The sequence below is a fragment of the Danaus plexippus genome, chromosome 6 (genome assembly GCF_018135715.1).
Source record: "Danaus plexippus chromosome 6, MEX_DaPlex, whole genome shotgun sequence".
Taxonomy (NCBI): Eukaryota; Metazoa; Arthropoda; class Insecta; order Lepidoptera; family Nymphalidae; genus Danaus; species Danaus plexippus.
The window spans coordinates 8,870,044-8,886,552 of NC_083540.1; the positions used below are offsets into that span (position 1 = coordinate 8,870,044).

The 16,509-nt window shown below is 28.9% G+C and overlaps 1 long non-coding RNA gene across 1 annotated transcript; it reads right to left on the reverse strand.

Moving 5' to 3' along the window:
• Positions 1 to 12,280: 12,280 nt before the first annotated feature.
• On the reverse strand, positions 12,281 to 15,442 carry LOC133320864 (uncharacterized). Its single transcript, XR_009753975.1, has 3 exons — positions 15,232 to 15,442; positions 14,374 to 14,433; positions 12,281 to 13,005 (listed from the first exon to the last, which is right to left on the reverse strand). It is a non-coding gene; the product is annotated as an uncharacterized LOC133320864 (long non-coding RNA).
• Positions 15,443 to 16,509: the final 1,067 nt, after the last annotated feature.

Sequence of the window (16,509 nt, forward strand, 5' to 3'; positions counted from 1 at the left end):
AAAGGTAAATTTAATTTCACTATCAAATGATTTTGTCACAAAAAACTTTTGTTTTTTGCTTAAATTTTATTGTATTGTTTAATGTTTAATATTTTGTGTTATTCGTGTTAATAACATTTAATTAAAGCTCATTGATTCTTTTTTTAATTTTTCGTGCGGTGATTTTTTTAAAGACAGTTTAAAAATATTTTTCGTCGCTGATAATCACACTTAATGCATTTAGTGGAAACATAATTTAAAATGTAGTATAACTGATAGCGTAGTAAATCCTTAAACTATTTATTAGCGTAGTGAACCCCAAAAACATAGTTTCAAAAGATGTTTATTTAAAATACACAGATAACAAAAATACAGAGTATAAAAAAAAGAACTACTTTGATATTTGTCTGTTGATATATTTTATTTAAAAAAATAACAAAAAGAATAAAAATTTTAAGCTTAATATACCAACAGCATTAAAATATGTAATAATTTTATTTTATTTATTATTTTTATTTTTAATCACCGAATAATCCGAGGGAATAGTATTTTAACTCGCAAATGATATTAAAGAGAACATAAAATTCTTGATGTATTAAATGCGTGTAATGACCATGAAGTGAATGAGACCTACCGAGGAGATGATTTATCGAAAAATATTATAAGAATTATTTTCATTAAGTAAAGGATCTATCAATAAAAAATGCCTAAATCTCAACTGAGTCATTTAAAAGTGAATTGTGAAAACAGCAAATAAATAGTAGGAATAATATTCAATCATAAATATTTATAATGACTTACATAATATTGCATTTAGTTAAAACAATTAGAAACTTAGCACAATATTTTTATCTAGATCTATGAATTAATTTAAATTATACCATTATTTAAAAAAAATCATTATTTGTTCTTTTAGGTGTTGGCTACTCTGAAAAGCTTTCAATTTACCCCTACTTCCCGATGGTCCCTAAGATGACATGCGATAGATGGACGACAGAATTTGAGGCGAAGTAAGAAAGATTTAACTTTGAAATCCTCTTAAAATTATTAATTGTTGTAAGGCAAATATGTAGAGTGTTTAAGGTTGTGCAAAATATAAGCTCCTAAGGAAGCTCAATCGAAGGCAATAAAGGCACTCACTGCAGTTGATTATAAGATTTTAAAAAACTTAAGTTATTAACTTTCACGCAACACTGCTTAGGTTGAAAATAAAGGGTCTCTCAAATTGTATTTATAAAACTCTTATAATTTTTTCGATATAATACTGTCCATTGTAGTGTTGGTAATCAACAACGAATATTATTGTGTATTGAATTGACAAAGAAACGTTACATCTTTGAGCAGAACATGAAAAAGATTAAAATATATTAGATAAATAATTTACTTAAACATAATTATAATATCTTTTCTACATATGTTTCATATTTATTATGTTTGTTTGTATATATTATTTTTTTTCAATTTAACGCTTTTGTCGTATAATGCTGATTTATTGAAAGCTCAGATAATGGCTGGCATTATGTAATTTACTGAGTTTTTTAAAGGATAAAATGGTTGTAATACAATACTTTCGTTAAAATAAAATCGTACTTCGCCTTTAATTGTGACATATTTTGTTAATTGTTGCTTCATACTAAATTCTGAAATTGTTTATGCGTTATACGAATATCAGATATGAAGGAGCACTATAAATCTAAATTTACCGTCACCACAAAAGACTGAAATAGTTTGAGGACTTCAAATAGATATTTAAACATTAATATAGGTATATAAATTAGGTGAAGGAGTAAGTCCGGTCTTTGCCAGGACCGGCCAGTCGCTGATGTGCCCTGTCGCTGACAGATCCGGGGTGCACCAACATAGCGGCCGATGGCTTTCGCAGTGGTTTTAGTGAGTAGGGGCCTGCCCAAGCCGAGTCTCACACATCCTCTCCGGCCCCACCAAGGCCGGTTAGACGGCTCGCAAAAAGAATTTCCCTGCGTCATCAAAAAAAAAAAGGTATATAAAGTAGGTATTTAAACATTGATAGGATCACACTCACACAGGACTTATTTTATATTACCGCTTAATGATATATATATTTGGGTATTTGCAATTATTAAACATACTAAGCAAAAAATTATCTATTTTAAGTAAACCATTTTATTGTTAATGATTACTTTTTATTTATGTACGATGTGAAAATGAAACGTATATATGTGTTTGTCAGATTTGACACTCACACAGCGGGAGATAACGCAATATTTTAATTTATGTGTTCCTTTGGGATTGTTATAACTAATAAATAAAGGTCTAACTAAAAAACATATTAATTTTGCCTTCCATAAAACACCTGCTGCCCGTTGGAAGTTTACAAGCAATTATAAGACCCTGCGCTTTAATATAAATCACGTATAGATAATTTCTAAGTCATTATTATATTTTTCTATTAGATATACTTCGTTAATATTTGAATTTATATTATATACTGAATAAAAATAAACAGTCCGACGTTAGTATGATTTTATTCCCATATTGATATATATACAAACTAAACACAGGAATTTTATTAAATAAAATTTAATAGTAAATAATATTTATATTATTAATATCTCGAGTTCTTGTAATTTACGTCTACACCCTTACAGATTTAAATATATAACGAGTGCTGTTTGATCCGTAACAAAACTTTTAAAGGATCTCGTTGTGAATATTATCAATTTTATTTTATAACATATAAATTCTACGGCTAGCTATTTCGTTATAAAACATTTTATAAGGATTAGTATCAAAGAAATCTCCACCTAATATAAATAGGACATTTTCCTTCATTGTTCTTTAATTTAATATACATAAAAAGTATAAATATTTATCCACAAATATGTGAAAAATAATGTAATGAATAAGAATTTTAATTATCCTTTTGTAATTAAAAAACATAAATTTCTTGATCCAAGGTTTGACTCAGTCTAAAGATCAAATCTGTTTTTGTTTAAGCGGCAAAATTCTTAAACTCTGTTATTATCATAGTTTATTTTAAGAAATTACTCATATTTAAAACTACTTTTAGAGTTATTACGTATGTTATATTCTAATAGTATCTATGTAAAGGTTACTAAAATTAATTCTTTTAAAATTTTTTTTTGTAGGCTATAGATAGATATATGTCAGTGTGATAACCTTGTTCTTTTAATAAAACTGTAAAAAAATTTAATGTCACAATATAGTCATTATGAGAAAATAATAAATATGTTTTCTAAAATTAATAGTTTCATGTGAATATTATAAGTTTGTAAGAAATAATGTATAATTCATTATTCCTCATTAGTTTTCTTACTCCGGAATCGTTCAAACCCACCACATTCCTGAGGTAATGCTTGCGTGTGAAATTTCCACAATGTAGTTAAATTTAGAACAATATTCAATATATGAAAAAATTCTTTATTTATTTTGAGAATTGATAGATTAGAACGAACTGGTGTTTTATATGGGGGTGATATATATATTATTCAGCGAATATATATATATATATATATATATATATAACACGTCCAACTGATAGAAATTTCTGAATCATAGCTGAAGTGTTATTATCTTATACGTCAAAAAATTTATAAGCAAAAGAATTTATACACAAAAAAGTTATCAATTGGCCGAACATGATATTAAAAAAAAATTGTCTATCTTCGGATGCCTTCAGTGACGATGTGACCATTCGTAAAGTACTCGTCTTTCTATTTGACTTGCGTCTCTTACACTCATTATACATTACAGTCGCCAGCGACATTTACGTACACAGAGATCTTGCACAGAGTAAAGTTTGTTTTTAAATTAAAAACTATAGCCAAACGAGCATTTTGTAGGCTGGTGGTTATTTATATTATTATGTAATTATATCGTACTACATTAAAGATATTCGTACTAAAATTAAGATGTGGTAAAATTTCTGGTATACCTCAGAGAGAAATTGTTTAATGCTTTCGATTGTCATCAATATATGTACTGTTTATGCTGTCTTTACGTGAAGGTCGATGTTTAAATAATCAACTTAATAATTGATGATACACTTTCTTTTAAAATAAATATATTATTTACTTTTTATTAAGGATATTTATGAAGTCAAAAATATATATACTTTTTTACATGTTATATTATCAACGATGAAATATGTATTTACCAACAACTTCTCTTTAAATTTTTGGGAACTGATCCATCGATCGTAAAGTTCATCTAAAAGTCTCTCTATCTATAGATTAAATATAGATGAGGCCTTCAGATGTATCTAAAACAAATGAATAACCATTTTTATGCTCTCAGTAAAATGCACTAAATTTCCACTTTTTGTACGTTTTATACAAAATCTGTATATTAAAAAAAAATGTAAACTACACATTAAACAAATGTTTGTTAAATATCGGCTGAAAAATTGAACTTTCAATAAAAATCTAATGCGAGTACACAACACCACAACAGTTCTATATTCGACCAGATTCGGATGACGGATTCAGAAAATACGATTTTGTTTTGGAAAGTGTCGAGTGTAAATAAATAAAAAAACTTCAAACATTTTTGGAAAGCCATCAGCCAAACAAATAACTATCTGCTCTTAATTGACATTTTTAATAATAAGTGCCAATAAACTTTTTAATAATACAGTATCCTTTAAAATATCTTCTCGCTCGCTTTTTCCCTTCACGGATTTTTATGGCTTACAGCAATAAATAAGCATTAAAAACTCAGTAGGATTTTGAAAATCTTGAAAAAAAAATTAAAATCATTAAAAATTATAGCAACCAATTAATTAATTTGTGGTAAATTGATCTAAGTTATTAATCTCACTAAAAACTAGTTGCACTAAGAATATAAAAATAATATTGAGAAGATTTAAATTCCAAACTCATTTCGGTCACGCGTCCGATCTAAGTAGTTTAAACAAAATGACGCTATGGGAATTCGTCTCACGTACAGAAACTATCTATCGGAAGTTTTAACTAGTGACAACTTAGCCACTACGTCCGTAGTGTGAAATTATTTTCTTATATTTTTTATTGTCTTCTATGAATACAATAGATTCGTTATCTTAATGGCACATACCTCTCATCCTTCTGAGATCAAGGTTGATAAGAAAATAGAGGAAATGTCGGTAAAAATGAAAAATATATTATATATTTTTAATGGGCCCTTTAAGTATGACTCAAATTTTTTTGTCATCTTTTCCGGAAATATATAAATGCTATCATGTTATATAGTACAGACCACAAAAATCTAATTCTTTTGTTTGTTTTGATTGCATCTGAGTGGGCTTTTTTTCAAGTATCACTTGAATCATTAAGACACCTTTTGTGAGAATGAGATATTTATTTGTATAGCAAAATTAGGCTTCTAACTTAGAACAAAATTTGTAGCTCTGTATTGCCTGTACTTTTTATTATTTTGCAATTTTAATATTTCGCATATTATCAGAAGTTTTAACTACCTTTGCAGTAACCATTTCCACGGATAGACGAGATGGAAGTGTCTGTCACTTAGTTTGTTTGTAGTATGTTTTTTATCATCTACCGCCAACAATTTCTTAACTTTCTGCGTGCTGCTCTAATTTTTTAACAAAACTTTCTAGGTTGTAAAGTGTCATGAAATTCTGTGGACAATTGATTTTATATTTTAGACGATCGGATCCCAGGTTTAAGATAATTGCAAACTATCGTATCCATTAAAAATGTTAAATAAATATCGGTTCAAATAGATCGAGGGAGCGCCGATCTACATTTTAACAAAACGGATGTATTGACTTGGACACTGTATTTTTGCAAATCAAGTCTATTTCATACATCTGAGAGACTCTTTACCTTTGTACCCATTATCCTCTTAGTTTTCTAATATATGAAAGGACAAGGTAACAATCAAGTTTGTATACACCCGCTTGGTTTAAAGAAATCATACGCTTAAATAATCTCATGAATTTGCTCACTTTTTTATAAGGTTTATATTTTGTTTCAATGGAAATCTTCTTCAAAAAGATGCACTTATCCTGTGTAAATCCCTGCACTTATGGTATAATGACAGTTTGTTGATCAACTGTGGGCTGCTTTAGACAGATCATGCGATACTGGCGAAGCACGAGTTGTGATAGGTTGTTCATTGTCACGGCGTCGGGATAAAAATATAGTGCTTAAAACGGCGACCTCCTGGGTAAGGTGATAATCTCCCAGATCCATTTAAATTAAACAATCATAAAATTCATATATTGCAACATTTATAATTTACCAGAAAGAAATAAGGTGGAGATAAAAAATTTAAAATTATATAATTATTAGATAGTATAAGTTCAAAAATCAAAATTTCACGTTTATTATTATAAATGAGATGATTTCTAATATACCCTGAATATTTAGAGTTAAGAAAGTTGACTGACATAAATTATTCAAAATCAATTTTCTCCTTTTATGAACACATTCTCTTTCACCATATGTCTTTTACTTTTTCATGAAATTTCACCTGGAGTCTAGAACGTGTTCCGTACTCGAAACACATATTAAAATATGGAACGAACATCACCGGGGAAGTACTGTTGTCTTGATACAATGTTATATAATCTGTGACGTCGACTCTCAATCAGGTTGGTCTAGGTATAATTTATAAGTTTTAGTTGCTTGGTTTTTGTTGTTACATCGTAGTCGTCTTGAAACCTCTAGCGGCTCACGCCAGCACTTACATAACTAATGTGATGAAAGATAAATAAATAAACGGCCGTGCTTAGGGAGTTATCTGAGCTGGTAGAGAAAAAAATTATTAATTTTCCACTTTCTTACTTTCAAAGCAATTATAAAGACAAATGCCTGTTTTTGATACTTTGAATGACCTACAATTGCAAAGAAAAACTCGGTTTGATATTAAATTGTACGAATAAATATATAAAAACACTGCTTTTTTTCCTGTGCAAAATTATTTTCACTATACGAGTATAAGTTGTTTCCAGGCTAGATCCACGACTCTTAAGAAAATTTGTATATTTTGGAGAAGTTCTTGAAACTTATAATAATTGTGAGGAATTTTATGAATAATTTAAATTAAACTTATTTGAAACAAAAAAAAATTATCTAAAAATGATGTTAGTTGTTCGTTTTATAACATATTCAGATGTTAATATGTTGTGTTATAAATCTTAATAACGTTACTTGTAACGGGCCTTGACACCATAAATGTTTACTCTTCAACGCCCTTTTATATAAGCCTTTTTGTGCTGTTTTTAGCATGAGTTCATCTATAAATATAATGCTTTCTTGTTCTCAAAACTATTATTAATATTGTAATTCTATAACAAAATAATTCCTACATAGGACTATTTAATATCTCAAACTATTTTGATAATCATTTTATTTAGGATTTTTTTTGTGCCATCTTTAAATTTTCTTTTTAACCAATAATTACTGGAAAAAATTATGCTTGCAATTTTTATCCTTGTCTGCAATTTGTATTTCTATTACTTATAAATATCTGTAGAACTAAAGTTTTTTTGATAGTCCTATATCCATACTTGGACATTATAATATTTTGTCAATATTTTTAAAGTTAGACACTTATACACTTCACACTTAGCGAATAGAATATAATACTCTTACAAGAGTAAATGAAATAACTAGATATGGTTTTATTAAAGCATGGTCTCAAATATGTTTACTGACCAAATAATAAAATATATATAACATTTTAAAATACAAACGGGAATATTAAGTTTGCATCATGTAGTCATTTAGTCGTGTCATTGGTAGGTTGCAAGCTATGATTCCGTCATCGTGGACACGAAGCTCAGACTGATTTAAATACGGATTTCGGAGTGTAAAATTTGGTAATCACATTACGTCAATCATTATGGTCATAATTTCGCAAAATTTCATCAATTTCACCTGCAAACCAATACTTTAACTAGGCTTTCTTTCCAAGCTATTACCTCCTTATTTTCTATGTGAATTTCATTATTACCGTAATTGTTTTAGTAGGAATCATCATCTACTACAGCTTAATTTTTTTGTAATTACCAAATTTAAATAACGTGAAAACATCTTATATCTTAAGTGGACTTATAATTTCAAATTATAAGTTTGAAATCGCCAACCCGTCTTGAGCAAGCGTGGCGATTTATGCTCAAACCTTCTCCATGCGAGAAGAGGCTTATGCTCAGCAGTGGGCTTCCGATAGGCTGATGATGATGATGATGTTGATGAAAACATCTTAAAATAATAACTTTGGCTTATTAATGCTGGTTTACATTTCCAATAAGATGATGATACATCAGTGATTATAAGAATTAACATTAACATTTTTATTTTATTAAAAAAGATTTTACTATATAGGATCCATATTTTCATTATAATCTTTTTTAATAATATAAATTTAAATACTTTTATAAATCTCATGTGAATAAAGTCTGTTAAAGAAATACTTTAAAATGGCACGGATTTTCATATAAAATTTTATATAAAGTAAGAATTTTATGAATCATATAAAGGTTTCTATGATATATTAAAGCTTTATAATCTCGAAATATAAAATGATGCCCAATAAAAAAGAGGATTTAACTGACGATTTGCGGCTCAATAACATACAGTGATAAATCGACTCGTGGTCGTCTTGTTCACATTACGACCGTTTTATGAGTATTTTATTAATTTATTTTCTCATTATCCTATAAAATTGAAGATTTATTTATTCTATTAAGAAATGAACTTCCTTTTTCAAAATCGTATATAAATAGGAAGTACATAAAAATATTAAGATATTGAACTTTAAGATGTACTTATAGGCTTTAATCAAATTCTTTTTTTAAGTAAATATTAGATTAATATACATAAGTAAGTAAGTAAGTTTAAAAAGTCCAGAATATATATATAAAATTTAATTAGACAACATTAAGACGAAAAGAATAAAATCACCGTCATTTTTTGGGCAGAAAGCAAGAAATTCAATAAAATGCACGAGAAGCTGTGTGCTGGGATGGGGCTTTAAAAACTAGATTAAGTAATCTCCACTTTGCTACGTATGTAAGTACGTATCAAAGTGAACACTACTTTGGATGGAGGAATGTTTCTGCGTTAAAAAACTGAAAGAACCGTTATAGATACTGAAAGTGATTAGATAAATATTAATAACGAGCGACTTCTGTTTCCGAAAATTCTGATATATAGTATCAGAAGTCAAAACACGAATCAATACAAATACGAGCTTCTAAGTATCAATAGCTGTTGCTTTGTAATATCAGGGAATCAAAGGAATCATATCGGCGTTATAAAAGATAGGAAGAATAGTAAATTTGCAAAGAAAGATTTTTAGTGGTAACAAGGCGGAAATTTCACACTCGTATTCAGAAAGCCATAAAAATAATTACCTTCCTGCTCATTTCTGTAAACTCATTTCTGTAATTTTTTTTCTTGCTTTTTCTAAATTAAGTAAAATTTTTGTTGTGTATATACAAATTATAAGTCATTGGCCAATATTATTACAAGAACTGTATCAGACACCATTTGCACCAATTGGAATGCATTGTTTTAATTAAACGATAAAAATTTCTCAGCATTCCAAGGATTCACCGTGTTGATAACGGATCCATTGCGTTGCAGAGAGAAGAGATTTAACCAAGGGAAGATTTAAGATGCCTCTATCAAACGCGCTTTAAGGCCCACCTCCACCGTCAAAGCTCCCCTCTCTACCTAACCAGATTTGAAAGGAACCTACTAGGATTGCCTTAGAAAAATGCACTAAGAATGAATTGATATTAGTTCTGGACAGGTCAAAGTCTTTTAGTAGGTTGTAGAGAGTAATGAGATCTAAGATTTTCGCGAGTATACTTTTAAATAAAACTAATAATTTCGGATCACTACTCGTTATTTTATTATCGTAGACTTCATACTCCCGACGTTTCAGTTACTTTGCAGCAACCTCGATTACGGGCAGAAGAGATGAGAATGTCTATCAGTTGGTCTTGTTGTTTATCATGTCCCGCCAAGCATATTTTAATTTCCTGACGTATTGCTCTGAATGCCTGAATATTTTTTTATTTAGGTTATAGAGAGCTTTATATACTTAACTTAGCTACCTGTCGCTCCCAATTCTTTCGCGTACAAATTTACGACGAATCTATCCTTAGCGAGTTATGGCAGAGTCTTTGGGGATCCTAATTTCCCAAGGATCCGTAAGCTTTGTTAATATAGTTCTCTTTAAAATTTGCGATTACAGAAATATGTCTGGCTTGGACGCCAACGCACAAATATCCTCTAGGATTTTATATTTTTTCTCATAGGTATGCAACATTATAGTCCAATCTGGAGCCTTTTTAAGGATAGAGTAAGGCTTGATGTTTCATTTTATAGCCCTTGTGCCTTCTCTTACAAAACATATAGATCGCACGTTTGCAGTTATTTCTCTCTCCGCTTTAGCTACCGAAGACTAAACACTTCACGTATAATTTCTAGAACCCTACTGTAGCGACGCGAGTTTTGACCGCTATCCAGAAGTACCTTACATCCCTCCAGCAAATGCTTAGCAGTTGCAATTGTTTTTACCCCATCCTACTAAATTACTATGATCCGGGAGAGTCATTTGGCACGCATTGAGATAAAATTTTTGCAGAGCTGGCGAACAATCATAAAAAGCTATTTATTGTTCCTTATAAGAATGGAGTACGACCTGTATTATATACCTTTCGGACGAGAAATTTAAATGGAGCATTTTCCGTAACAGTAGAAACGCGTTGACCACCGAATGATAATAAATAATATAATTAAAGTCATACTAATAATTATGAGGTAAAATATTCTTCTTAACTTCGCATTAAATGCAATGTTTTAAATAAGATTTAGAAATATTCGGATTATGTTTCATAAACTCGGTTGATAGTATTAGTTTTATTACCTTTATCTAATGTGGCGTTAAACGTTCATTAACCAGAATTAAGTTTAGATTTTGATAATTAACCTCATCGCCAACTTTGATAGCGCTGTAAAGTTTGTACCGTCTATGAAATACCTATATTTTTTAAGTCAGATTGCATTTCAAATTAAACAAAATAGCTTTTGAAACGTAATTTAATTCAATATAAAGGAATTAAAATCTTATTTTCTTTATGAAAACAATATCTGAAAACTTTTTCACAATGATCGTAATGATAAAAGGTTTAGGTAGTTTAAATTTATTAATATCTTTCCATCTCGTATGACAATATATATTAAAAAATTACAACCAGAAAACAATCTACTCTTTTAATATTAAGTGTGTATGAAAAAATAATTTGATACTATTCAGTGATTATATTAATAACTACTAATTATAGATCCCCTATATTATACCCGTAGATAAAAAAAATGAACCAATAAAAAAGGTTATGATAAATAACTTGCATTTAAATTCCACTAGTAGAGCTAAAACGGGTCCTTCATATATTATTTGAGCTTCAAGCATTTGACATATTAGTTTAAATTATATTGACATATTAGTTTACATTTTGTAATATGCCACCCTGTGGATACTGGTAGGGTAATCCCAATGTAAACAGCGTGTCACTACGCAAGGAGGTTGTCATTAAGTCTAATGGTGCATAATAAAGTTCATGTCGAGTCACCCAGACAGGAAAGCTATTACGCCCTTGACAAGAAGCACCCTTCATATGTCTTTGTAACATTATAATATGTCCCTAAACTAAGTTGTTTACCTAAACAAGAATATTGTACAAATTTAATATATTTATATTATTTTGCAGGAATCTGTCAATAAATTCATTAGATTAATTTTTTATATCCATGCTTGCTTGCATGCTTCATGTGTCTCATTTATGACAAAAACGTTTCAAGAAGTCTAAAGGGTCATAATTGCACCGCCGGGTGCGATTACGTAAAAGGGTGAAATGTACCCTGAAATGTAGTTAAGAGGCATTCAAGTATTAAACACTATTAAAACAAAGAATTTATACGTAGCGTGACTTCTAAAGGAACACTAAAATAAAACAACATAATACACTTATATTGAAGTATGTCGTACAGTCATGAAACAAAAAAATTACTTTATTTTTTCCTATCACACGTGATAGATAATGTTCCATAAATATTTTATATGTAAAATACAATTTATCAATCTTTTTTTTCTTTACCATGTATTATCCTTACTACATAAACATGAAAAAGTTCCGGGTACATGGATGTTAGTGCCCTCTACCTCTGCCCGGGTTACGGGTGAACCTTTTTAGGGTATGAGTCACCGAAACTTTATTTTGTTTTACATGTATCAATATTATAAACACAATTAATATGAAACATTTAACGTAATTATTCTCCAAAGGTTTCATATTTTTATATCATTACTTGAATATTTTTATATATATTAATATAAATTATTCATTATTTGTTTGTTAATATAATTGTTTGTTTAAGAATGAAAAAACAATTGAGATTTCGTAAAATCTGTAGCCATCTGTATGAATGAGGTATCCAAAGTTATTATTTCAGTATCACTCGTAAATAAATAAACAATTTAAAATATTTATTTTTCAAGCCAAGTCTCTAATCAAGTTATTTTAGTCCGCCATCTTGGTTGACTAGCTTATTTTAGGGCAACCTCACACATGTAACTATGCCTTATACGAACTATAAACTAAAAATCAGTTGTATTTTGTTTATAAATCATATTAATAAAGACACTAAAAAAATATATAATTTGTTATTTCCAAAAACAAATATATCATATTTTTCAAACAATACATTTCTCTAGATATCTAAAAATATCAACTGTCAGTACGCATATACATAATATAAAATCACTGGAATGTATCTTATAACATAATAAAAATACTTTAATAAATTAGTTTATTTTGCACTTTTTAATGTAAAAACTCATACATTTTTTTTTACTAAGTCATTGTACCTTAATGTTATTATATTATAGTATAGAACCAAAAGCTAATTATGCGTAAAGTTCCATAACACCCTCGCTGAAAGCTGTTCCCCGGGCGCTTTCAAAGTACGCCGAACCCTGGATAACCCGCATAAAGCTACGCATAGCTACCTGTCAAAACAACTGAATTTAAAGATAAGTCCCTTGTTTTGAAATTATATACACAAGTTGTATATAAAATGTGCGTGACGTATCCTTTTATTAATTTTCAGTAGACTATCATCAAATATGAAATACGTTGTACGCTGTAACATACTCGGAACAATTCGTATGAAAAAATACGTAGTCCTTAGGGATGAATGGAAGACATATGAGATATTTTTTTTATGAAATTCAATACACAATGACATCATTTCTATGTACAACAAATAATGGTTTACTGTAATCAGATTGATTTTATCGGATTTCAATTTGAATATATCATAATAATAACACATCTGTAACCGCATCCGTTTCAATAATCCAAAGCGCGGATGTTGCTTATCAATTTTGTATCGAATTCAACATATGTGAAATCCTCTGTCGGTAACTTTTGTAATACTTAAAGTAACGACCTAAACCTTATTATAATATGAATCAACTTTGTCTCTGACCAAAAGTAAAAAGTACGATATTTTCGTTACCTGTTTATGGAACACTGAAATATAAATAAATATACCCTATACAACCTTTTTTGTTCTACCCCTACATCAACAAAAAGTTATTTCAGAATCAGAGAAGTCCAGCTAGAGATTTAATTAAATGAGATGTCATTCCGCTATGTCCAATACAATATGATGTAAAACATTTCTTTTATGAAATGAGATAAATACACCTGGAAGTGAAAAAATCGAAAGGTTTATTAAACTGCGGTAATTTTTTTTTTTTAATAAAAAACCGACAGTTCAACAAGTTCAACCTAATGCAAACAGCTGTATGAATTATGGCTGTCAAATTGTCAAAGCAAAATAAAAATAAAAATCTCTCCGAGATTGATGGATATCTTACAATTCCTTTTTTTTTAATTGAAAGGTGACAAACGAGCAAACCACCTACTTCACGGGCAGTAGTGACCGTCGCCCATAGACATCCGCAACATAGATTTTGCGGATACGTTGCCAACCTTGATTATTGATGAAAAGGGAGGGGTGGGAAAAAGGAAATGACAGGAAAGGGTGCGAACGGGAAAAAGGCTACCAGCTCTCTCACCTATCGGACGAAACGCAGCCACTAAAGGCTACCTCGCGCCAATCTTCTGTGAAAGGGTGGTACTTCGCCCCGGTCAGCCAGCCCATGTTCGAGGAGTAGTAAATTGACACCAGCTAGGCTCTCCCAGTTAAAATACATTTCAACTAAAAATATATGAAATAATTATAAGTTATTATTTAGCTAAAATCGTAATAATTTATTATCTTGTTTACTATGTTATCTATACTTTTTTATCCTCATGCAATATAAATAATCTATTCCCTGTTTATTATAGATTGATTTCTTTCGAACCTTTTCGCTTTGCTCCTAAATTCTCGAAATAGATTCTTTCTTGATTCCTATTTTTTAACACTGGAAAAGATAATAAGTAGAAATAAGTTTTGATGATAAAAATATATACTTGTACAAGGTTTTATGATATTAATAAAAATATGGAACATTAATAAAAAAAAATCACAAACACTTCCTTAAATTTTGGTATAAAGATACTAGAATTCGTAAATGACACCAACGGGAATATAAGTAAATAACTTCAAAGAATTTTAATAAAGTTGGAATTACTTTGCACCTCTTGAGGCCCGATATGGCCGAGTTGTCAAAAGTAATGTCATCCAAGGTTCTATGTATCTATTATAATTAATATATAAAATCATTATATACACAGATTGGATATAAGCCTTTCATGATGTATTAATTCCACTTCTTCATACCTGTATATATATACACATTTATACTAATGTATGACTATAACTGAAGAATTCTTCAGTTATAGTCATACATTAGTATAAATGAGAAAATATACCCTTAAATAGATGTACGTAATCACAATTCTTATTATAACACATGAAAACTCTATAAATTATCAGAAGGATTTCAAAGCAATCAGTGAGAATTATACCAGGAAGACTTCCTTTTTATTACATAATTCTAAATCTCCTTCTATCATGACTTAAAACTAAGAAGTTGAAATTTAATATCGTAGAAAACGATCACTTCACTTAATTTATGATTCTAATAAAGTATAAAATCGCTTTCAACTTATTATATTTCTTTTAAACTACAAACTATTCACCATAACTCCAGATTTCTTATTTAAAATTACCTATGATCAAATGATACTTTAGTTTGCGATCTTCTTCGGAGACTTACCATCTCACAAAAGAAGAGCATGAAGGAGATATGACACCTACGATATATTTCTTTTCCCAAACATTTCTGTCATACTATCTCAAAGTATACGTCTATTTTCTGACGTGGATATCACACAAAGTGCCTATAAACCTGCAATGGCATCTACAAAAATATTGACCTTGTCGTTTATTGCCATATAACGTTATAAATAAATCCAATAAAAAAATTGGTCAATTTCAGTACGGATTGAAAAGAAATTCAAATAATAAAATACTTTTTTTTAAGAATATATATTTATTGTTTTTTTTAATTCAAATTGTTTTTTTTTTATTCAAATTTAAAACTACTGGCACATATGTGAATATATTTTATTATTTTTTTATCTTTATTACATTTATTCTTTTCGTTTTAAAACAAATTTTGCTTGGATTGAAGTTTGTCTTACAGAACATATAAAAAGACATATTATGTATTGTAATTACGTATAATACACCATATACATATATACAACTTTTTAAGGGCATGATAAATAGTGAGATGAAACTACAATAACTAAATTGTCTTGAAATAAAAACTCTTAATAAAAGTATTGTTAAAAAGGTATACTTTAAAAACACAATATTGTTTAGGTTAAAATGGGGTTAATTCATTTATATTTTCATAGGATTATTTAAAATGTGAACACTTTATTTCTTTTTCCAAAAGTTAATAATTGTTGACAAAACATTATCTCTCACCTTGCAAACGTTTTCAGTGAGACATAAAGAAATAAAAATCAATAAATCACATACAAAAATTTTCGTATTTAAATGACATCTGATTAATTATTATATAAAAGGATAGAAACTAGAAAACTCAATTTTATAATGTGTAAACTAACTTTACACCTAAGAAAGGCTAACTAATCCGTTTACTGACTGAACCGACCTCAAACTTTTCTTTCACTCTGATCAAGAAAAATCCTTTCAGAGTGTTAAACAAACTTTTAATACATTTGATGGTAACTTTAGTCTTCAAGGTCCTTAATTTAATGGATAGGAAAATAATATCACTATGTTTCTAGATAGATATTACAAATTATTTAAAGGGTTTTTATTGTATACATTTTTAATTGATATACTTAAACGGAACAAATTTTTTACAGGGCTAATACCATAATGTAATTTATATGAACATTGGTGAAACTTTTTAATGGAATAAAACCTTTCATGATTAATGCCTTAAGCTATTATTTTGTCGATGAACTTTCTGTGTCTTTATTAGATACAATGTAATTATATGATTATTTACTGTTCA